This window comes from Aedes albopictus, chromosome 1 (assembly GCF_035046485.1).
Source record: "Aedes albopictus strain Foshan chromosome 1, AalbF5, whole genome shotgun sequence".
Lineage (NCBI taxonomy): Eukaryota > Metazoa > Arthropoda > Insecta > Diptera > Culicidae > Aedes > Aedes albopictus.
This window is the reverse complement of record NC_085136.1, coordinates 184,270,174-184,295,052: the sequence shown is the minus strand read 5'-3', so window position 1 is coordinate 184,295,052 and position 24,879 is coordinate 184,270,174. Positions and strand designations below refer to the sequence as shown.

Below are 24,879 nucleotides of genomic sequence, written 5' to 3'. Positions count from 1 at the left end.
GGGCATAAAAGCGCATGGAAAATGTAGAAAAATGCCATTTTCAAATCTGTTGGAGCACCCCTAGAAACTTTTTGAGATGAGATTGAATTTTATTCATTTTTGAACGTTCGACAAGAGCTTTAGAAATCATCATTAGCACATTTGAAATACAATATCTTTGAAATGCAGTTTTGTGCACCGCTGAAATTGTCACAGTTCTGAGAAGCAACTTTGGTAAATAACTAGTCAAAATTTTAGCCTATTACGACATTCCATTTCATTGATACATATCCGGGAAGAACCAAATATGACTTATATAATACAAATCCTTGAAGTTTTCTCTTAATTTAATCACAAAAAGCAAGCCCCTATCCCTATCTAATCATAACAAAATAACTATTTTACTCTGATTTGACTTCGAAATGCTACACTTATGATCTAAATAATTGAATTCAAATTTTCGAGAAGAAAATCCGGTTGATTTTTCAAATTACTAACGTAATAAGCCTGTGTAAAAATAAAAATAAAATCTAAAAATAAAATCTAATACATTTATATTTTGCGTTCAGCACAAAAAACCTTTCCAGTGTTTTCGTGGGTTATCTATATTCACTTAATGTTTCGAAGATCCTCCAGGCCATACCAAGGTGGTAAAATTGATAACTTTATTGAATAAAACAAACCTATTTCAATACACTGAACTTAAGCTGGCATTGCGCAGAAATCATGGTTTAAGTTCACGACTGTTCAAAACAATACAACCCTAAAAAATGCAAGCCAAAAATGAGAACATTCTTCATTTACTATTAGTAATCGTTGTTTTCATCACATTTTAGTTAGTTCCACAATACAGAATGTGTAAGTTGGGGCATTACCATTAAAGACACTTTTAATTTAATTATGAAATTAATTGAATTTGTCATGTAGTAAAATATTTCCAATCTTAATTTCAAGCTAAATAATGTCCTCCACGATTGTAAAATTGCTTTATAAGTTCCAGCGGCATAGGGTCTGGAATCATTTGGACAGGATCACCTATTTTGGGCACTTGTGTCTATGACTCAGTCAATTTAGAACCGATAGACTTGATTTTTGAGACACGATCAGATACACATAGTATCTAGCTATATGCAATAATTCAAGTCAATCGGTTTGGAAGTGACTGAGTTATAGCAGCGAGTGATCAAAATAGGTGATCCTGCCTAAATGGTCCTGAACCCTATTTGTTAATATAGTGTTAAATACTATCTATCCAGAAGCACTAAGGCGAGTTAATATAATTTATTTAGTCCAAATAGTCCAAATTTGTTTCAATGCAGAGGTTGTTGGAATTTGAATATATTTTCCGCATCGTATTTAAATTTTTAAGAACATGGAACTGCTTGATATCCACCAGGTCAATCAATCTGGAACGGTTACTTAGGTACACACCAAATCATTGAAAAGCGTTCTCATCCATATGCGATATATGGATATTTAAATTTGGGCACGACTCGAAATTCGATCAAAACAAAATACTTCCTTGAATTAAGTGGACGAAGTGTATTTTGCCTGAATTGTGATCCTAATCTATCGCATTCAAAATCGCAGTTTATTGGTATTTAAACATAATTATGAAAGTAAGATTTGATGTCAAATGTTATAATAAACTTTGTTTATTTTGATAAGCGACAAATAAGTTTTTGAAATCAGCAATTAGAGCATTAAATTTATTTGGAAAAGTTTTTCCTTAAAACACTCATGCTGACCTCAATGAATTAATCTAACTTTCTTCCTGTGGATCCTTTGTAATCATATCCTAAAATTTCTTTATATAGCTTTCCACAATCATATTTAGTTAAACCAGATGTTTGAAATACAATTTTCTTCTTCTTCAGTCAGAGACTGAAAAATACATTAACACTAGAAAACGGACGTCACATCTAGTGACCTAGTGGAGAACTTGTAAAGAAACGTTTTCTCCTACTGGAGCGGAAATCCATCCAATATTCCGAGGCGTTCGAAGTATCCGAAAGACTGACGCTGCACGGCATTAACGCATAGAAGTTTTTTTTAAATGGATATGAATATGAGCGTGCTTTATGGGATTAGATTAAAAAAAACTTAAAGATTTTCACTATATAAGTCAGAGTTAAGCCTTCGCGGATATGTATCAATGAAATGGAATGTCGTAATAGGCCAAAATTTTGACTAGTTATTTATCAAAGTTACTTCTCCGCATTTCAAAGATATTGTATTTCAAAAGTGTTTATGATGATTTCTAAAGCTCGTGTCAAACCTTCAAAAATGAATAAAATTCAAACTCATCTCAAAAAGTTTCTAGGGGTGCTCCAACAGATTTGAAAATGGCATTTTTCTACATTTTCCATGCGCTTTTATGCCCTACTAATGGGGTCTCTGATCACGGCAAAAGTTTTTTTTTTGTCGAACAGTGAAATACATACGAAAAAGAAAACTGAATTCAGATGTAAAAAATCATCGAACAAAAAAAAATTATGCAGAAGTTTTTTTCCCACACACTCAAAACAGATTTGCGGGCTCGGCAAAAACGCGCACAGCCGTCTGCTCAGTAAAACTATCAGCTGATATCCCAGCAAAAAGTGACATTTGTTAGCTGACTCTCAGCAAAACGATTGCCGAAGCTCAGCAATGAACTGTCAAAATTGCTGAGATCTCAGCAAAATTGTTGTTTGCTGATTACTCGGCTGTGCAAATCTCGGCAAAAGAATGGAAAAATGCTGATATCCCGGCAATCTGAATTAAGTGTGCAAGATTTTTTATTTAAATGTAATGAACCCAACAATTATAATGCATTAGTGGTAATAAACAGTTGCCAACATTTTTTGGGTAATCTTATAACTCTGTTGGTGTCCCACCGAGCTCTGCTAAAAAAATACTGGTGCACTGGGGGTCTCTAATACCTGTTAATTCATAACACAGCGCAACACTTTTTTGTCTCAAGAGCAAACTTATGAGTCTCTGACAAATTTTGGGCCGCTGAATCCGAATCTTGGCTCAGATGTGCTCCAGTACGTCACAATTTTAAGCTATACCTCAATTTATAGGGCAAAATATGCGATTTGGGCTTTTTTGACTGCAAGCCATTAAGCATGGAAATATTTTTTTAGCCAATCAAAGGATAAATTGGTCAATTTACATCTGAACTATCGACTCATGAAAAATATTTCGTTAAACCACATCAAATTTGACAGATTTAAGCATTTTATGTCAGTATGTAAACTTGCTTCGTACCTAACATAAATCGCTTAAATCGAATTCGATTTGGTAAAACGAAATATTTAGCATGAGTCGATAGTTTAGATGTTAATTGACCAATTTATCCTTTGATTGGTTAAAAAAATATTTCCATGCTTAATGGCTTGCAGTCAAAAAAGCCCAAAATCGTATATTTTGCCCTATAAATTGAGGTATAGCTCAAAATTGTGACGTGCTGGAGCAAATCTAAGCTCGGATTCAGATCCAGCGGCCCAAAATCTGTCAGAGACACATAAGTTTGCTCTTGAGACAGACCAAAAGTTAATTTTTGTTACGCTGTGTAATTTGCACATTATGGTGGTTACATGTTTTACTTGCATTGCCTATAAATTAGAAATAACCCCTTCTGACAAATAACACCCTTCAGTAGTAATTTTGTAATTTTTCTCATGGGTTGTCCAAAAACTTTTCGTAATAAAAAAAATGTAATATGTAAAAATGGTCAAGCTTAGAAGAATTAATGTGAATAGAAAATGTATTAAAAAATACAAATTTGACAGAAATACATTATCTTCCGCATTATTTACATTGGGATCGGTAGGACTGAAAATCAACTACGCGACTACCGACGACGCATTGATTCAATAAAAGGCTTTGCTTTGTTAGCTGTGCACATATGCTAAGCATGCACGGACACTTGTTTATTTTTTTTTCTCTTTATGCATTAACTTCTCTCATACTGCCGGGAGATTTTCTCTCTGCTCGAACCTCGGCTACATCTATCTCTCTGGAAAAGGGGTTATGTCGAAGATATTGAATTGATTCTTGGTTTGATCCTCGTGATTTCATCAATAATCCTTGAGAAAGAAGTAATTATTGATGGAATGGTGGAATAAAGAAAACAAGAAAGCGCTGCCAAATAAACATTTTCAAGCAAAAGTAAGTTGCGCATCGTAAATTTTCATTAGATTATTAAGGAATAATGTTTAATATTCAACATTGGTTTATCATGTTTTATATCACATCTTTAAATTCCACTAACGCATATGCGATTTTCTAGTACCTTTAGTATAAAATGCTAGAACCAGGCTTGACAGAAACTCCCTCTCGAGAAAATGAGGAAGCGATTTTGACGATTTTCTGAGGAGTGAAAATAAAACTCAGAAATCCCAACGCAAATCCTCAACAGCACCGAGCGCGAGCTTGCCGCGCAGCGAGAAGTTTGTCCAACACTCATAATTGCTTGTTGTGTTTCTCACGTCCACTCACACTCAAAAAGCTCTCGCGAGTTCCACTCCCATACAAAGAAAGACTCCCGAGGCGAAAATCGCACTCAAAACCCCGAAATAATCATCGGCTCTTTTTTCGTTCTCCTCATCCTCGCTCAGTTTTTATTGCCTCTCTGTTTGGGGTTCGTTTGCTCCCTCACGACGAGGCAAAAGAAAAACACCGTTCTAGATCATGTTGCAAAACTCTTTTGATTTCGAGGAGGATTATCAAGCCTGGCTAGAACCATATAGGGACACTCAGATTTTTTTTTCGACAGCTTTGTTCTCTTCGTCATGGGGTGTTATCTTAAGTCTGATAAACTTAAAGTTGGCGTCACATCTTTGCCAATCAAACTGTTTACAACTAAGTTTCAAGCAATTTGGACGACAAAAACCCTTATGGCAAAGAGAGTAAAACTGCCAAAAATACCCAAAGTCACTCTCAAGACATATAATTTAATTATCGTTCAGTAATCAATCTAGCTATAGAGAAACCTGTTTGAATAATAACGGATAAAGCAAACATTTTCAATTATAGACGAAACAAACAAATCAATATGGCAATAATCTCTTATCAGCCTTTGTTTTCCAAACCTATATTGCTTTACATATTTACTACATTTACTACATTAGCAAAAATCAAAACTTGTTCGAACCGAATGTTAATACTTGTTTAAGCTCCATTTTGTATGAAATATTTTGGTTCAACAATAGAAGTTCATAACTTGTTGTAAAAATAAGAAACATTAACCTTCTCAAGACATTAGGAAAAATAGCATAATTCATCATATAAATAGATCCACTATTTAACAATTCATCATGCTAATCGGTGAGATTGGGTTCAATAAATAAGAGTTTATGAATGCTCACAAAAAAATCGAATATGGCGTGACCAGAACTATCAAAAAAATATTTTTTGATAATCATTAATGGAATCAGGAAGTACTAGATTGAAAGTAGTGAAGTACTAGATTGAAAGTAATGAGCTGGATTTTTGTATGGTGAGATGTTCAATTCTCCATTTTTGCAATGAATTGGTGCAAACAGCGTGGGTTATATGATTTCTTGGCTAATTTGATGCTGTTTGAGCAAAAGTTTGGGTAACTTTGTTGTTGTATTATTTATTTAATGCAAGTTCAACAAAACAGTTATTCAAACTTTTGCTCAAACAGCATCAAATTAGTCAAGAAATCATATAACCCACGCTGTTTGCACCATTTCATTGCAGAAATGGAGAATTGAACATCTCACCATACAAAAATCTAGCTCACTACTTTCAATCTCGTACTTCACTGATTGCCTCCTATTGAATAAGCAAGCGAAGTATCGAAATTTGCACTTTTCGAATGATCAAGTTTTTATTATACATATTTACAAAGCAAAAACGTGACACTTTATTTCTAAAAATTTGCTTTTCAAATTCAATGGGGCACGTTCGGTGTGGTACTAGATTTGTAGTAATGAGCTGAATTTTAGTATGGTGAGAAGGTCCATTCTCCGTTTCTGCATTGAAATGGTGCAAAAAGCGTGGGTATTATGATTCCTTGCCTAATTTGATGTTATTTGAGCAAAACTTTGGATAACTATGTTGTTTATGTTGCAAGAAATGGAGAAAACAACAACACTGTTGCCCAAAGTTTTGCTCAAACAGCATCAAATTAGGCAAGGAATCATAATACCCACGCTTTTTGCACCATTTCTTTGCAGAAACGGAGAAATGACCTTCTCACCATACTAAAATTCAGCTCATTACTACAAATCTAGTACTCCACCGATCTGTCCTATTGAACTGGCCACCATGAACGCCGTGAGTCACGCGCTGAACGTTGGTGAATTGCTATCTCATTCTCACTGATGGAATGGTCTTCGTTCAATCTGCTGACTCTTTTGCACTGCTGGATTGATCGAATCAAACAAATCGAGAGGAAAGTTTGACGAACTTGGATGATCTTGATGGTTTGGTCAAACTAGATGATAGTGGTGGTTGGATCAATCTTTCGGAGGGGAAATATTGAGGATATGACCACCAACCTCAATCCTCGCTTTTGCAGGTTGGTCAGTATTTACATCAAGATTCAACATTATCATCCATGTTCTCCTCAATAAAAAATGCATGCAATACATTTAGCAATATTTCCATCAAATTGGGTTGTTTAGTGAATAAAATATTGCTATTTTCTATAGCCTAATCGAAAGAGCTCATTTTTCTGAGCATATCGTGATTTTATTGGATTCCAATACCTTTGTTTTGATGGTTAAATTAACAAAACTGTTTTCATTTTTGTGGATAGAATGACAGTTCGATCGATAAAGTGACAGTTCGACCCGAACAAAAAAAATTCCCCATACAAACTTTAAATGCATTTTAAAAATAGTTCCCGGACTCCAAAAATTATAAAATTTTGGATTTCGACTAATTTTTGGGCGGAGAATCCGATTATGAAATAATCCGGATACCCCTAAAGAACCCAATTGTGTTTCTTGATGAAGTTGAAGGAAAGATTGAACCTCTTGGTTGAATCAACTTATTGATAAGTGTAAATGGCACTTATGTGGCTGCACGAGCAAGCTTTCAATTCACGAGTGCACCGATGAACTGAATTCATCGCGGTCCGAGAATTTTGACACTAGAGCGGGGTCGCTTCCAATCAGAAGTGGAAGATTTCCAATCAGAATTGAACAATTCTGATTGGGAACGACCCCGCTGTAGTGTCAAAATTCTCGAACCGCGATGAATTCAGTTCATCGGTGCACTCGTCTATAGCCGACCTGAATGACACCAACGAGCTGAAGGACGATACGCATCATGCGGGAGCGAGAAAGAGAGATTGAAAAAGAAAAACTCATTTGAATGGGCTTGAACGGGAAAAGGTGAAGAGAGTTGAGTTTGAAGAATGATGTAATCGAGTGATGTTGTGCGCGTTGGTAGGGAAGTGCAAATTCAAAAAAATAAAAAATAAAATGGAGTGCAAAAGAATTATTAATTGTATTTTAATTTCTAATCGACGAATCCCGACAGAATGTTCCTGCCTTTAAATAAACCGGGCTGGAAAATAGCAAGATCAAAACTTGAAATCGTAGATCTTACACCGTAAAGTGCCCCACACAATGCATACGTTTGCGTGTGCGTGACAGTAGTTTGACACATTTCCCATGGGAAAACTGTCAAAAAAACGCAAACCTCGACGGAACGGACGCTATGTGCTCCAGGCTTAACGCACCATTCCAAGGTGATCTACCCACGTTACGGGTTTTTAGGTCTATGCACGGGTACTATTCCCAAACCCCGTCGACTCAACCCTTTTACAAGCTCCGTCGCCTGCCAAACGACTACGATCCCTACAATGAATTCTTCATCAGTGAAGCACAGAACAATCGAATCCTCCAACGGTACACCATCTGCACCGTCGAACATCTCTCAACCTACTACATCGAGTCCATCGTCAGGTAACGCCATACCGCAGATTCCTTCTGGAATTCTGAATGCTCCTCGTTCAAGTGAAAAAAACATTAAGTGTAGATGTAAAACATAGCTCCAAACGGAGCCGGGTCACAACGTCCGAGGCCATACAGTCCCGGACATTAAGTCGCGTTTTTTTGCGAAATAGCGTCCAAAAGTTTGGATGCGTCATAATATCCTATGTGCCTTCTTTCCTTGGACTTCGTGGCGTATCTGCAAGTTCGGACGTTATGCCCCGGAAAAATGCGCCATAAAGTCCTGGGACTTTATGGCCTCGGACGTTATGATACTGCGCCGCTCCAAACATACAACCTTCCGGATATTCGTTGGCCAACTTTAAGTGCAGGGAATAGCACTTAAGTGTCAGCTTGTCCAACTTGGCGTAGTGGCGTTTGATGGTGTCTGCGATGTACTCTGCTTCGGCCTTCCTGGTGACGCTGGGTGGGATGTGCTTCTTGACCTTAATCCTATGACTAACGGGTGTTAGTTTCTCCTTTTGACATTTCTTCAGAAATGCCACGTCCTTCTGAATGCTGATGATGGATCTCTTCAAATCGATGAAATAACTCTGCTCCGTCCGCTTGGTAGCCATGATGATGATGATTAACCTGGGCTTGTTAGGGGAATATCTGTAAATAAAAGAAAATCGGGTTAAGTACGGTTCCTTTGAATTCCACTAAGAATTTGCATCCTTTGACAGATACGTATTTCGACCTCAACTGCAAGGTCGTCTTCAGTGTCTTGTACTTGACTCAACTTTTTTTTTTTTTTTTTTTTCCAAGCATGCAAAAACTTATATCTATATTAACCTCCACCATAGAATAGGTAAAAAATTCCCTCCACCACCGAATAGGTACATTTCCCACCAGCACAGGATAGGTAAACAAAGTTCATGTATCACAGGTACATTATGAGGCGCACGCCATACGAGAGTGCTTAGGGGGTAATAATTTGAAAAGCCACGAACTTCCATTGCCTTGATCCTTATTCATCAAGGCAATGGAAGTTCGTGGCTTTTCAAATTATTACCCCCTAAGCACTCTCGTATGGCGTGCGCCTCATAATGTACCTGTGATACATGAACTTTGTTTACCTATCCTGTGCTGGTGGGAAATGTACCTATTCGGTGGTGGAGGGAATTTTTTACCTATTCTATGGTGGAGGTTAATATAGATATAAGTTTTTGCATGCTTGGAAAAAAAAAAAAAAAAAAAAACTACCTAGATTAAGCTACCTATTATTTTTACCTATGATGTATGAGACGTGTAGAATGCGATGGATCTCTTCAGTCGAGTCAAGTACAAGACACTGAAGACGACCTTACAGTTGAGGTCGAAATACGTATCTGTCAAAGGATGCAAATTCTTAGTGGAATTCAAAGGAACCGTACTTAACCCGATTTTCTTTTATTTACAGATATTCCCCTAACAAGCCCAGGTTAATCATCATCATCATGGCTACCAAGCGGACGGAGCAGAGTTATTTCATCGATTTGAAGAGATCCATCATCAGCATTCAGAAGGACGTGGCATTTCTGAAGAAATGTCAAAAGGAGAAACTAACACCCGTTAGTCATAGGATTAAGGTCAAGAAGCACATCCCACCCAGCGTCACCAGGAAGGCCGAAGCAGAGTACATCGCAGACACCATCAAACGCCACTACGCCAAGTTGGACAAGCTGACACTTAAGTGCTATTCCCTGCACTTAAAGTTGGCCAACGAATATCCGGAAGGTTTCCCATTGTTCCTCACCAAGGTAAAGCGAGCAGAGGAATGTGAAGCAGACAGGAAGAGACGACTACACAAAAAGAAGCTGACGAATCTACGAAACGAGACCAGAGCGGCAAAGGACACCCACACTCCAATTCCGATGGTTCAACCCATTGAAGGATTCGTAGTAAACCGTTCGACGCAACAGTTTACAGAGGAACAATTGACACACCTCAATAAGGGGTTAGGATATGCGCCATCAAAACAGGACAGCGCAGTAAGGTGAATTCAGACGAGACAAGGATTGTAACGGAACTTAAAAAGAAACCAGTATACTACATGAAGGCAGACAAAGGTAACGCGGTTGTTATTATGGACAAGAAGGATTACGACGAACAGATGGAGAAGAAGATAAACGAAGGACCATACAGACATCTACGAGTAGATCCACTACCCGGACTAATAAGGCTGACAGACAAGACCCTGAAAGACTGTAAACCCATCATCGGAGAGGCTCGTTTGAAGGAAGCAAATCCCATTCTTCCGCGGATCAAAGGTCTTCCTAAAATTCACAAACCCGGTCAAGAGATGCGAGAGATTATTTCAGCTGAAGGATCCCCTACCCACAAATTGGCTAAATGGTTAGTTCAAGAGTTCCAAAGTATGCCAAAACCCTTCCCCACCAGTTCGGTCAAAAACACTCAGGAATTCACCCAAAAGTTGTTGGAATCAGGAACCATCAAGGTGGACGAGATTATGGTTTCTTTCGACGTCGCAGCACTATTCCCAAGTGTCCCTGTAAAGGATGCTCTTAATCTTCTCGAGGATTGGTTACTACCCCAAAAGTCTGACGCAGCTTGGAAAGGAAAAGTTAGGACTTATTTACGTTTGGCCAGACTGTGCATGGATGAGAATTACTTCCAATTCCGTGGACAGTTCTACAAGCAGACCAAAGGTGCCCCCATGGGAAATCCCCTATCCCCATTTTTATGCGAGCTTTTCATGGCAAATTTAGAAACCAAGCTTAAGGAGCAAGGTTTACTTCCGGAGAAATGGTGGAGGTACGTGGACGATATTTTCAGTGTGATCAAACGGGAAGCTTTATCTAAGGTTCTAGAGGTCATCAACAATGTACATAAGGATATCAGGTTCACTCACGAGGAAGAAAAGGAGGGAAAACTTCCATTTTTGGATCTATTAGTTAAGAGGGAAGACAGTTCGTCGTTCGAATTCGAGATTTACAGGAAACCTACTAATACCATGCGTGTCATCCCCTATTCGTCGAACCACTCCTTCCAACATAAGATGGCAGCTTTTCACCACATGGTTCACCGAATGCAGACTCTACCTCTAAGCGATGACGGGAAGAATAAGGAACTCACTCACATATTCGAAACAGCGAAAATCAACGGATATAAGGAGAGGACAATTCAGGCCATCATTGACAAAAAGGAGAGGCTGCGATATCGAGGATCCCTAACAACTCTTACCCCTATTTCAGAATCTTTGAAGCGAGTATCAGTCCCCTTCGATCAACACATCACTAATAATTTACGTTCTAGGTTCAGAAATTTCGGGATCGATTTAGTATTTTCTAGCAGAAGCAATCAGTTGAAGACTTCATTAGGCTCTACAAAGGATCCGGTCAACACCCTAAACAAGGCTGGCGTTTACAAAATCAGTTGCTCCCATTGTGATAAGGTCTACGTTGGTCAAACAAAACGGTCTTTGGAGGTTAGATTCAGGGAACATATGGCGGAGGTGGGAAAGGCGCAGAGGACAGTGAATAGAGGTTTGGAATACGATTTCAGGTCGAAAGTTGCTGAACATGTCTTTGAGGAGGGCCACCCTGTAACTACAGAGGATATTCAAATTTTGCGAAATGTAACTTCACCTTGGAAATTGGACGTTGCTGAGAGTCTAGAGATATACAAACAGGTACCTAACACGCTGTTGAATAAGGATCAAGGCAATGGAAGTTCGTGGCTTTTCAAATTATTACCCCCTAAGCACTCTCGTATGGCGTGCGCCTCATAATGTACCTGTGATACATGAACTTTGTTTACCTATCCTGTGCTGGTGGGAAATGTACCTATTCGGTGGTGGAGGGAATTTTTTACCTATTCTATGGTGGAGGTTAATATAGATATAAGTTTTTGCATGCTTGGAAAAAAAAAAAAAAAAAAAAAAACTACCTAGATTAAGCTATCTATTATTTTTACCTATGATGTATGAGACGTGTAGAATGCGATGGATCTCTTCAGTCGAGTCAAGTACAAGACACTGAAGACGACCTTACAGTTGAGGTCGAAATACGTATCTGTCAAAAGAAGCTGACTGTCAACTGGGAACAAATTGCGCCTACCCTCTATCATGTTTTAGAACCAGTAAAAAGCAGGGGTAGAAGCTGACTGTCAACTGGGAACAAATTGCGCCTACCCTCTATCATGTTTTAGAACCAGTAAAAAGACGTAATTGCCAAACAAGAAAAGTTCAATTTTCGATTGCAAAACTGAATTGAATACCGTTTTATCATGCTAAAAGTAAGTCAGTATATGATTCAAACATAAAGAATGTTATATTCAGCATATAAGATTGAAAAAAATCATTCCGAAAAAATCAGTATTTTGTTTTAACCATTATGAAATATTAGCCTCTACTCTCGTTTGTTTTTGTTGTTGTTTTGTTTGAAGTGCGAAAATCAGCTGAAAATTGAAAACTCCCTGATCGATTATTTCTCTTCAATGTGAGGATAATTTAATGCTATGACTCAAGAAATGTCGATAATTACCGAAAACACTGATCATAAGCATCAAAATCGAGAAAAAAACACTGATGTTTGTGCTACTGTTGATGTTTATATTGTTCGTGCAGTTGAAAATCGGAATTTTTGACACGCGAAAATCGGTTTTTCTCCTAAACCGTGTGTCGGACGTACGTCGAGCACAGTGCGCTGGATAGAGGGCCAGGTCCGCTGTCCAGCGCACTACACTGAACGAAAACCCCATCCCGAAATCGACTGATTTGTCCGACCATCCAGTCCAAATTAGCAAAATCGTGTTTTCGAATGACGAATCAGTCATACGGCAATCATCCTGAAAAGCGGATGACGACCATCTTATTCGCGTATGAGTCGACGCACGCTATGTGAATGAATATTAGTTGCAGAGCGAAGGCAACACAGATGCACCAAATTTATTCATCGATAGCGTTACAAGTTCCTTGTTCGTTATACCCACGACATTGACGAATTGCGTTGCATGTCTTATTTCTGGACATGACGCATTTTTGAAATGGGAGGTCGCGAGGGATATATGATTGATATCAATCGCTAAAAAACAAGGTTGCTCGACCATATAGTCGACATTCCATTTCCATATCGCTGTCATCCGATTTTAGGATGACATCATTCGGTCGGTGGACCATACGGTTTCCGACCGAATATCGTTAAGGGGCGCGATCGTATCGCCTCTCAGTCGATCTTGGGCGGGGGTTTCCGTTCAGTGTACGTCCGACGTTAGGTTTCACATATGGATGTTGAGAAAATCCGATTGTCGGGTGTGGGGAAACTTCGGGTTTCAACCGCGAAGACAATAAAACCATTAAACAAAAGATGTTTACAAATTAGAACCAACAGTAGATGGCGCGCAGGTGGGCATGTTTGGGTAGGCGTAAAGGGTAGCATCTTCTACCCCTGTATTAACAATGTTTCAGTACAATGAATTAAGGCCGGACGGGACGGTGGTTGAATCGTCCGTCATTGCTATGTTGTTCGTAAGATGCAAATCTCAACTTCTACTTCATAATATTGGCTAGAAATTTGATCGTTCATTTGCTCACTTGCGGTGCACAATCGACTAAAGTTTCAGCTACAGTGACCCCACAATTTATGAATCGCCAAAAATGACCACAGTTTATGGATCACTCCATTTGATCAACATGGTGATTCATCAATAGTGTACAAAATTTAAGGTGATTCATCGGTGTGGGGTCACTGTACGTCAGTGCAGTGGAAATTGATATTTGCATCTTCAAAATCGTGAGGCAAATTGTTAGAAAGAGAAGGAAGATAGGAAAAATTACACGTCGTCCCGTGCGGCCTTAACTACATCGGCTGTTTTCCTACTCTCCGCATCGACCAATGTGGCGCTAGCTTCTATGCGCGAAAAATCGCTAAAAGTAAATCGCAAAAATATTGTATGGCGAATACCATCTAAAGGCAAATTCTTCAAAGCGTAACACATTATTCGAAAAAATATTTGGTAGTGGTTGTGCACAATGGTGACCACTATTAAGCCTACCAAATGTTTTTTCGGGAAAAGCTTTGTATTTCAAGTAATTCAAGATTAGATGCATTTCGCCATACAAAATTAAATTGATTTACTCCTGCTGATCAACTGTGGCTACGCGCAAAGCGGGTACCCAGACAACCAGTAATCGTATAAGATGTTGCATAAGATGATAAAGTGGAGGCCATATGCGTGCATGCCCGCATTTAGGTACATGTAAAATGTACGTATATCGCCTCCACTTTAACATCTTATTCAACATCTTATACGATCACTGGTTGGCTGGGTAGTCCATTAACAGAATTTTGCATTCGGTTGAGAATCGTTGGTGCAGTTCTTAATTTTACCACGGATTCGGTAGGAACAACAACAAAATTTTTTGGGGTGTAGGTATATACTTTATTGCAGGGTGACGTCATCAATAAATCGCTCTCTTTCTCTCCTACGGGAAATTAGAAAACAACAGGACCAATACCTGTCAAATTTGACAGGTACTGGTCCTGTTGTTTTCAAACTCTCTGAAAGAGCGAAAGAGATAGAATTTCGTTGTGAGGTGGTCTATTGCACATCACGCCAACTGTGACTCCAATCAGAGTGCTTGTCAAAAACTCGTGCGCTTGAGTGACGATTCCAGACCTCTGTCATTTTTATCTTTCAAGATTAATGCACCCAAACAAATCGAACAAGTTGTTCTTTCTGGCGGATTTTGGCCGGCCGGAGTCTCAATCGCGCCTTTTTTAGATCGTCGTTCCAACAGTCGCAAACCAATGAATGGACTACCAGCTTGGCGTGCGCCCACAGTTGATTAGCAGGAGTAAATTCATTTTATTTTGTATGGCGAAAAACATCTAAACTCGAATTTCTCGGAATGGAAAGCTTTTCCAAAAAAATATTTGGTAGGCACCAAACCGGTCATCATTGTGCACAACCGCTACCAACTATTTTTTCGAATAATGTCTTCCACTTCGAGAAATACGCCTTTACATGCTATTCGCCATACATTATTTTTGCGATTTACTTTTAGCGATTTTTCGCGCATAGAAGCTAGCGCCACATTGGTCAATGCGGAGAGTAGGAAAACAGCCGATGTAGTTAATTCATTACCTACATCGGCTGTTTTCCTACTCTCCGCATGTGTGAAGAATTAGCATTAAGTTAAAATTCACAAATAAAAAAAAAAAATACTCTCCGCATCTACCAATGTGGCGCTAGCTTCTATGCGCGAAAAATCGCTAAAAGTAAATCGCAAAAAACTTGTATGGCGAATAGCATCTAAAGGCAAATTTATCGAAGTGGAATACATTATTCGGAAAAATAATTGGTAGTGGTTGTGCACAATGGTGACCACTATTAAGGCTACCAATTATTTTTTCAGGAAAAGCATTCTATTTCAAGTAATTCAAGTTTAGATGCTTTTCACCATACAAAATAAAATGGATTTACTCTTGCTGATCAACTGTGGGCGTGCGCCAAGCGGGTAGTCCATTAGAGGGAAATTAAATGAACTATAATTTGCATCTTGAATTTTGAAACGATGTTGATGTTTTGGATAATTAGGTGTTTTATTAGAAATATAATCAAATCGTTTTAATTTTCATCCGTGTAAAGAATTTCAAGTTGAGTCAATGGTGTTTCATAGCTTGAGAATATATATTTGATGCACTTTTTGAAAAGTTACAGCTAGTTGAACATTTTTTGAAAAGTGAAAATTTTACTTGTGCCGGTATATATTAAACATTGAAAATGTCTTACGGTTATATATGGCACGGTAAAAGCTGGAAATGCTGCGCAAATCAGATCTCATTGTGATCCACTAGCCTCTGCCCAGCAACTCCTATCCCTACCTCCACGTGGTACCGGCCGGAAACTATAGGAAGATCGGGTAACCAACCCCGGTGGGAACTTTGGTCGTTGGCCGACAGTGAAGGGGAGGGGATTTGCTTCGGCAAACCTGAGCGTCTGTTCTCCAGGAGGAGCGGCTCACAACAGCGTCTGATTCCCATGTTAAGGGTGGCTGATCAACGTCCGGGTGCAAGGGAAGGACTCTAAGCTCAACTGCACTATGGTCCTCCGGAAAGTAGGGGGTTGGTGTCAGGCCCTACGAGCCAGCCGTAAAAACCATTGTAACGGAAAATCAGCAACAGAATAATACGAACCGAGACCAACGGCAACGACCTCAGCGAACAAAAAGGACTTGCGATTGGAAACTCGGTACGTGGAACTGCCGATCTCTCAACTTCATTGGGAGAACCCGCATACTCGCCGATCTACTGAAGGACCGCGGGTTCGGCATCGTAGCCACACCGGACATGGACCATGGATCCATGGTGCGAACGTATACAGGTAATCATACCATCTACCAGAGCTGCGGCAACACACGCGAGCTGGGAACAGCTTTCATCGTGATGGGTGATATGCAGAGGCGCGTGATCGGTTGGTGGCCGATCGACGAAAGAATGTGCAGATTGAGGATCAAGGCCGATTCTTCAACTTTAGCATAATAAACGTGCGGGGTCTCTAGTTAGCCTAGTGGTTAAGGCTATGGATCGCCAATCCGGAGACGGCGGGTTCGATTCCCGTTCCGGTCGGGAAAATTTTCTCGACTCCCTGGGCATAGTGTATCATTGTACTTGCCTCACAATATACAAATTCATGCAATGGCAGGCAAAGGAAGCCCTTCAATTAATAACTGTGGAAGTGCTCAAAGAACACTAAGTTGAAGCGAGGCAGGCCAAGTCCCAGTGGGGACGTAGAGCCAAAAAAGAAGAAGAAGAAGATAATAAACGTGCACAGCCCACACTCCGGAAGCACTGATGATGACAAGGACGCATTGTACGCGCAGCTCGAACGCGAGTACAACCGCTACCCAAGCCACGACGTCAAGATCATCATAGGAGATTTGAACGCTCAGGTAGGCCAGGAGGAGGAATTCAGACCGACTATCTGGTGAGTGTCAAACTGCGCCCAAAACTCTCCGTCATCAACAATGTACGGTGCCGGCGACCGCCACGGCACAACCTAGAACGACTGAAACAACCGGATGTCGCCTCAGCATACGCGCAGAATCTCGAAATCGCGTTGCCAGACGAGGGCGAGCTCGATGAGGCCCCTCTAGAGCACTGCTGGAGTACAGTGAAAGCAGCCATCAACGACGCAGCCGAGAGCACCATGGGGTACGTGGAACGGAATCGACGGGACGAATGGTTCGACGAAGAGTGCAGAACGGGTCTGGAGGAGAAGAACGCAGCGAGGGCGGTAATGCTGCGGCAACCCGCATAGTGAAATACAATTTGTATTACAGTCCACACAGTATGTCTCCTTTATCTGTTACTGTTACTGTACCACGAGCAGTTGCTTTTCTGTTGAAATCATGAAACTCGAAGCACTGGAACATAAAGAACGGTTTATGTAGCCCATTCCAAGCTGTTATAACATATCATATTGTGCAGAAATGGTCAAATAATATAAGGATGAAAACTCGGGAGGCATGGTGGCAATATAGAATGACATGATGATGATGTTGATGATTGTGTACCCTCCATAAGCGCAAGGATTACCTATGGCTGCAGAGTCATACCGGAAGGGAATGATCTACCTGATGGTTAGTTGTAGCAGGGTAAGCTAAATTTACTGGAGACCTTCGGAAGACAACACGATGGTTGTTATCTCGTGACAAAGTCTGGCCACCCCACGAACATTTGTCCAGAAACCAGTTCATTTAGCTTCCTTAGGCTACCCCTCCCAATATCCCAAGTATCATGTAATTTAAATATATTTAATTATATAGTTGACCAATTACCTGATTTTACCTGAAGAAATAAATATTATGATTATGATACATAGAATGTTGATAGACTTACATTACAATTACAACTTTATTTACCTGAAACAAATCGTTATTATTAAGTTGAAGTTAAAATCAAGCAAATAACACGAAAAATGGTATATTAGTAGTGAAAAAACAAAATACAAAAATAAAACAATACACAGAAAAGTAAACCAAATTTTGATCTTATAATTTTCTTGCATTTAAATCAAGCTGGCAAATTACGAAATCAAAATTGGTTATGGTAGATCTTACACCGTAACGCACCATAATAAGGTGATCTACCCACGTTACGGGTATGGTGGCAATATAGAATGACATTTTCTCAAACGGTTTGTGATTATATTTTCGCAACACACTTACACCTGTGTATTTCACTGTATACCACTTAATTGGTTATGGTAGATCTTACACCGTAACGCACCATTATAAGGTGATCTACCCACGTTACGGGTATGGTGACAATATAGAATGACATTTTCTCAAACGGTTTGTGATTATATTTTCGCAACACACTTACACCTGTGTATTTCACTGTATGCCACTTAAATTCGACAGTTTGTCAAATAGTAGCATACGCCCGAACTTTGCAGTTTGCAATTTTTTTAGAAAAAAAAAACAAAATCTTTCGTGCGATCGCTGCCAACTGAGTGAAAAACAATTTGTAATTTGCTGTGGTTAACGGTTTGAAGCGCCTGCGGAGCGGTCTCCATTATACATGGGTAGGTTTTGCGTGATTATTTTATTTTGTTTTTGTTGGTATCTCTCTCTTCTTGGCGTAACGTCCTCACTGGGACAAAGCCTGCTTCTCAGCTTAGTGTTCTATGAGCACTTCCACAGTTATTAACTGAAGCTTCCTCTGCCAATGACCATTTTGCATGTGTATATCGTGTGGCAGGCACGAATATACTCTATGTCCAAGGAAGTCAAGGAAATTTCCTTTACGAAAAGATCCTGGACCGACCGGGAATCGAATCCGTCACCCTCAGCATGGTCATTGAATTGGTTGTTGGTATGTATAACTCATTGAATGAATTATTGTGCCTTGCAAGATAAATCCGCGAAACGCGTTTGTCTTCTTCTTTTCCATCAAGTTGCCAAAATATGCCCGCACCACTATGAGCGACCTGATGGTCAGAAATTCTGCATGCGGCGCTCATATCAAATCCACATGAGGCTGCGGCGATATGGCCGCGAGGAGATGCACGCGATACAGACGCAATGTGGAAATGGAAAAATTGAAGCCGCATCCTCCTGCAGCATCACTTAACAACATCCCGATTATTAAATACAAAGCCGACGAGGTGATGCGTATGCGTATAGTGAAGCAATGTCGTGATAAATATTATTACGATTTCTGGCCACTTGAGATGCCATTGTGCTAACTTTTGTTTTGATATGAACGGCCTGAAGGCTGCTGCAATGCTGCTGGGTGGGTGACTGTATCTGTTCGATTTTGACATTGCGTCTGTTTCGCGGGAATCTCCTAGCGGCCATATCGCCGCCGCCTAATGTGGATTTATTATAAGCGCCGCAATATTTCACAGAGTTAGCGAACTTCGCGGGGTTCCGCAAAAAGTCGGGTAATTGCCGCTCCAGCAGACATCACCTTGCACATTATCATTGCACATCCGATCGGAATCACCCGAAGTGCTCGAGGAGGTGGTTTCATGAACACATGATCCACTGCTCGGATTTATACGTTGAAGACATTCGACAAAAGTGATGCATTTTGGACGGGGTCTTGAGGATGAGATCGAGGATAAATATGAATGACTGAATAAAAAAAAACCGGAAATAATTAGCTTTTTATTTTAAAGGTTTCAATACAATATAGCCATATGTCGACAATAAATCAATAATACCGTCGTTGGGGGTGAGAATGGGTCAAAAAAGGATACCCAAAGATTGTTTGTTAAATAACAAATGCAGTTGAAGTCAGAATAACTTTTTGATTGGTATGTATACTCTTCTATATGGTAATGATAGTTGAGCAAGAAAGTATCACATTATATGAATTGTCTACTAAACTACAAATGATTGAAAATTGACCCAATCTCACCCCTTAGAGGGGGTGAGAATGGGTCAAAGTATTTCAAGTCGCCTATCTAAGAATACAAGTTAATTTTATTGATCATATATAGTAAACCTACTTAAAATGCAATGTAACCATGACGAATAAAAATTTAGGTAATTTTAAAAAATGATTAATCAACCTAAAAGGGCTAATACAATCGAAAAAATAGTTGAAACTTGATAAAATAAAGTTTATATGTTGTATCGCCATTTTGAGCCACCATAATCATCCTCATTTAAAGTTTCAACCTCCATGAGAGGAGGGGGGATTACAATGAGGGAGAGGCGCATTAAAAGATTTATTGAAAAAAAAACATGATATTTTTCGACGTTCGTTCGTCTTCCGAAATTTTGTCATGTTACCGGTTTTATGGCCCGGTATTTCCTGGATGCCACTACCGTCACGATATTTCCTTAAAATTTAAAAAAATGAGTGGAGAAGAAAAACGCTAGCAAGTATATTTTGTGAGCTTACGATATTGCAGTATACTAAAAATTAGCTGATTATCAGAGGAGCTGTCCAAACGCATGGGTTTATTGTTATAAATGATTTTAGGCACTAAACGTATGAACACACTCGCTTGACACTTCTTCGACATATTTTCGAAAAAAAGCGTGCTTTTATGAAGATCCGGTAAACATGGCACCACTCTAACGTCAAATGGGGACTGGATAACAAGTTGAATTTTTAGTTAAGGTTATGTGCACTCGATAACTTGTTTGACCCAATCTCACCCCCATTCTTAATATTTAGACATAGGGTCGAAAATATTGAATTTTTAAATAAAAAGTGCATTGACAGTCCGCTTTTTTCGTTGCATCAACCAGGTAATACCTACAGCTAACCACTTATAAGAAAATTTGTGGTTAGGTACTTGTGTGAAACATTGCGAAGGAGAATTTTTTTCAGAGTGATTTGCTAGTAGTTTCATCATATAAGTTTAGCCACAAATCTAACAAAAAAACGATTATTGCTAAACATCTTATTCTGCATCATGATGTGTGAAAACATCTTTTTTTTTGAAATAAAATAAAGTTTTCAATATAAATTAGCGATAGTTGATGAGCTATTTCAAATTTTATGTTTCTCCGTTTTGACCCAATCTCACCCCCCAGACCCATTGTCACCCCCATCGACGGTACCACATATATTGATCATTCTTATTCCTGTTTTATTGTTTTACTACTCTTTAACCATTTGTTATGCAGTGAATTGTCTGAAAAGTGGATAATAAATTGACCGTATCATTTACTGTTTTGCGAAAAAATTGTTCGAGAAAATGAGCGATTTTTTATGGTAACCTATCTTAACCGCCTATTCCACATACTGTTATTTGGCGGATTACCATTTGTCAAATTGGCAAATCTGTACATGGAATGGATATCTTACTGTTATCTCGGACAGTTTGGTGAATGGGTAAATGACAATTGCTGATAGTCATCTACAGTATGAGAAACGTTGCATTTACAGTTGGTGATTATGCGGGAAGGGACCCGATAGAACGTGGAACGTTACAAACAGAAGCGGAAACAGCAGACCCGCCTCTTTCGGGAGAAAAAGCGCCGCCTGGAAGAAGCGGAATGTGAAGAAATGGAAACACGGAAGTTCTATCAGAAGCTCAACGCATCCCGCAACGGCTTCGTGCCGCGAGCCGAAATATGCAGGGATAAGGACGGAGGCCTCTTGACGGACGTCCATGAGGTGATTGAAAGGTGGAAGCAGCACTTCGATCAGCACCTGAATGGCATTGAGAACGTAGGCAAGGGAGACCACGGCAACGGAGGAAACGACGACGCCAGTGCAGCGGAGGACTGAAATGAACCAAGTCCCACGCTGAGGGAAGTTAAGGATGCCATTCACCAGTTCAAAATCAACAAAGCAGCTGGTAAGGATGGTATCGCAGCTGAACTCACCAAGATGGGCCCAGGAATGTTAGCCACCTGTCCTCATCGGCTGATAGTCAGGGTCTGGGAAACCGAACAGCTACCGGAGGAGTGGAAGGAAGAGGTAATCTGCCCCATACAGGGCGATCATTATTTTGAATGCTGCCTACAAAGTGCTATCCCAGATTATCTTCCGTCGTCTGTCACCTAAAACTAATGAGTTCGTGGGAAGTTATCAAACCGGCTTGATCGACGGCCGGTCGACAACGGACCTGATCTTCACCGTACGGCAAATCCTTCAAAAATACCGCGAATAACAGGTCCCAACGCATCACCTGTTCATCGACTTCAAGGCGGCATACGATAGTATCGACCGCGCAGAGCTATGGAGAATCTGTTGGAAATAAAAACACAGGCGAGGCTTTGTTCTCCAAACCCAGGCACTGACTGATATCGCTACCAGCTCACCACCTCCTTTATTCTAGGTATAACATATTTACAATGTATTTCCATTTACCAGTATACCAGTTGATACCTAGCTCTCCACTGAGCTGTGTGATGCACCTCCAAGGATGTACCTATCATTCAACACTCCTCCTCATCACACACTCTCAGATCCGACGCGTCCCGAGCTTCACCTGGCCACGTACTCCTCCAGCCTACCGAGCTCCTCCTTAGCAGACCTTACCGAGCTACTAGACTCCTCCTGGCTCCAAGCTACCAGGCCCTGGCTCCAAGCTACGTCTGCTACTAAGAGGCTACCAAGCTCATCCTGGCTCGAAGTGTCTTCCGCCTCAAGTACCTTCTGCCATCCAGCTCCAGCGTCCATCGATCAGCCAGCACCCTCTGCCTCTTGGTTCCAGCGCAGGTCCCACACAGCTATCAATCCTCATCGAGTGTTGGTCCCCTCACCGCATCTTGGTGTCTCAACGAATATTGGCACCAGGCCTCATCGCATCTTGACACCTCATCGGGTATTGGCCTCCTCATCGTATCTTGGATACCGCATCTCGGTCTCCTCGCTTCCCGAACCACCACCAGGGCGTCCCTGGACCCATAACCTGTTGGAAATAAAAACACAGGCGAGGCTTTGTTCTCCAAACCCAGGCACTGACTGATATCGCTACCAGCTCAGTGCCTCTCCTTTATTCAATCTAGGTATAACATATTTACAATTTATTTCCATTTACCAGTATACCAGTTGATACCTAGCTCTCCACTGAGCTGTGTGATGCACCTCCAAGGATGTACCTACCATTCAACAGAATCATGGACGAAAACGGCTTTCCTGGGAAGCTGACTAGACTGATTAAAGCAACGATGGACGGTGTGCTAAACTGCGTAAGGTTTTCGGATGAACTATCCAGTTCATTCGAATCTCGCCGGGGACTGCGACAAGGTGATGGACTCTCATGCCTACTCTTCAACATCGCTCTGGAAGGTGTGATGCGACGAGCCGGGCTCAACAGCCGGGGAACGATTTTCACAAAATTCGATCAATGAATTAACTACATCGCCTGTTTTCCTACTCTCCGCATCGACCAATGTGGCGCTAGCTTCTATGCGCGAAAAATCGCTAAAAGTAAATCGCAAAAATATTGTATGGCGAATACCATCTAAAGGCAAATTCTTCAAAGTGGAACACATTATTCGAAAAAATATTTGGTAGTGGTTGTGCACAATAGTGACCACTATTAAGCCTACCAAATATTTTTTCGGGAAAAGCTTTGTATTTCAAGTAATTCAAGTTTAGATTCATTTCGCCATACAAAATTAAATTGATTTACTCCTGCTGATCAACTGTGGCTGCGCGCAAAGCGGGTAGTCCATTTGTGTGCTTTGCGGACGACATGGACATTATTGTCAGAACATTTGGAACGGTGGAAGTGCTGTGCTCCCGCCTGAAACGCGAAGCCGCAAAGGTTGGACTGGTGGTGAATGCCTCAAAAACAAAGTACATGCTGGTAGGCGGAACCGAACACGACCGGATCCGTCTGGGTATTAATGTTACGATAGACGGGGATACTTTTGAGGTGATGCAAGAATTCGTCTATCTCGGATCCTTACTGACGGCTGACAATAACGTGAACCGTGAAATTTGGAGGCGCATCATCACCGGAAGTCGGGCCTACTACGGGCTCCAGAAGAAACTGTGGTCGAAAAAGATTCATCCACGCACCAAATGCACCATGTACAAGACGCTAATAAGACCGGTGGTCCTCTACGGACACGAGACATGGACCATGCTCGAGGAGGACCTGCAAGAACTCGGAGTTTTCGAGCGACGCGTGCTAATGACGATTTTCGGCGGTGTGCAGGAGAACGGTGTGTGGCGGAGAAGGATGAACCACGAACTCGCTGCTCTTTACGACGAACCCAGCATCCAGAAGGTGGCCAAAGCCGTAAGAATACGGTGGGCAGGGCACGTTGCTATAATGCCAGACATGGACAACAACCCTGCAAAGCTGGTGTTTGCTACGGATCCGGTTGGCACTAGAAGGCGTGGAGCGCACAGAGCACGATGGGCAGACCAGGTGGAGCGTGACCTGGCGAGCATTGGGCGCGACCGAGGATGGAGAGCGGCAGCCACAAACCGAGTATTGCGGCGTACTATTGTTGATTATGCATTGTCTTAAATGTGATGTTGAACAAATAAATGTATGTATATATTGCATTTTTCATTGAAAATTTTCTTTGCCTCGCTGAGTTATATGACGTTTTCTCCCAGCGGAAGCTTACGCGATACAGCAAATCGCTATATTTCACACTACACAGACAAAAATCTGTCAACAATAACAAAATACACATGCATTTTCAGCGAAATGCTCTATTTGCATGACAACAATCCACTCCCACAGCTAACGGATGACCGCCGTCAAATATCAGGATTGCCAACTGTCCGGCGACTGCTGGTAAATCTCTTTGTCGCCGAATCTGGCGCTGAGTCTTCGGCGTGGAAACCCAAAGGTGGGAATAAAATTTTGGGGTTTGCGCGCAATATGTATGAGATCAACAGGGTGCGAGGTTGGAGCGGACCTGGTGTGGTGGTTAGAACACTTGACTATCACGCCGAGGACCTGGGATCGAATCCCACTCCCGACACATACTCACAAAATGTGGGTTCTTCCTTCGGAAGGGATGTAAAACGTGGGTCCCGAGATGAACTAGCCA

At 40.8% G+C, this 24,879-nt stretch overlaps 1 protein-coding gene across 2 annotated transcripts in view; it reads left to right on the top strand.

The window, feature by feature from the left end:
• LOC109405673 (regucalcin) overlaps positions 1-24,879 on the top strand; it is a 50,151-nt gene that overhangs the window by 8,772 nt on the left and 16,500 nt on the right. The gene's annotated exons all lie outside the window — the stretch shown is intronic.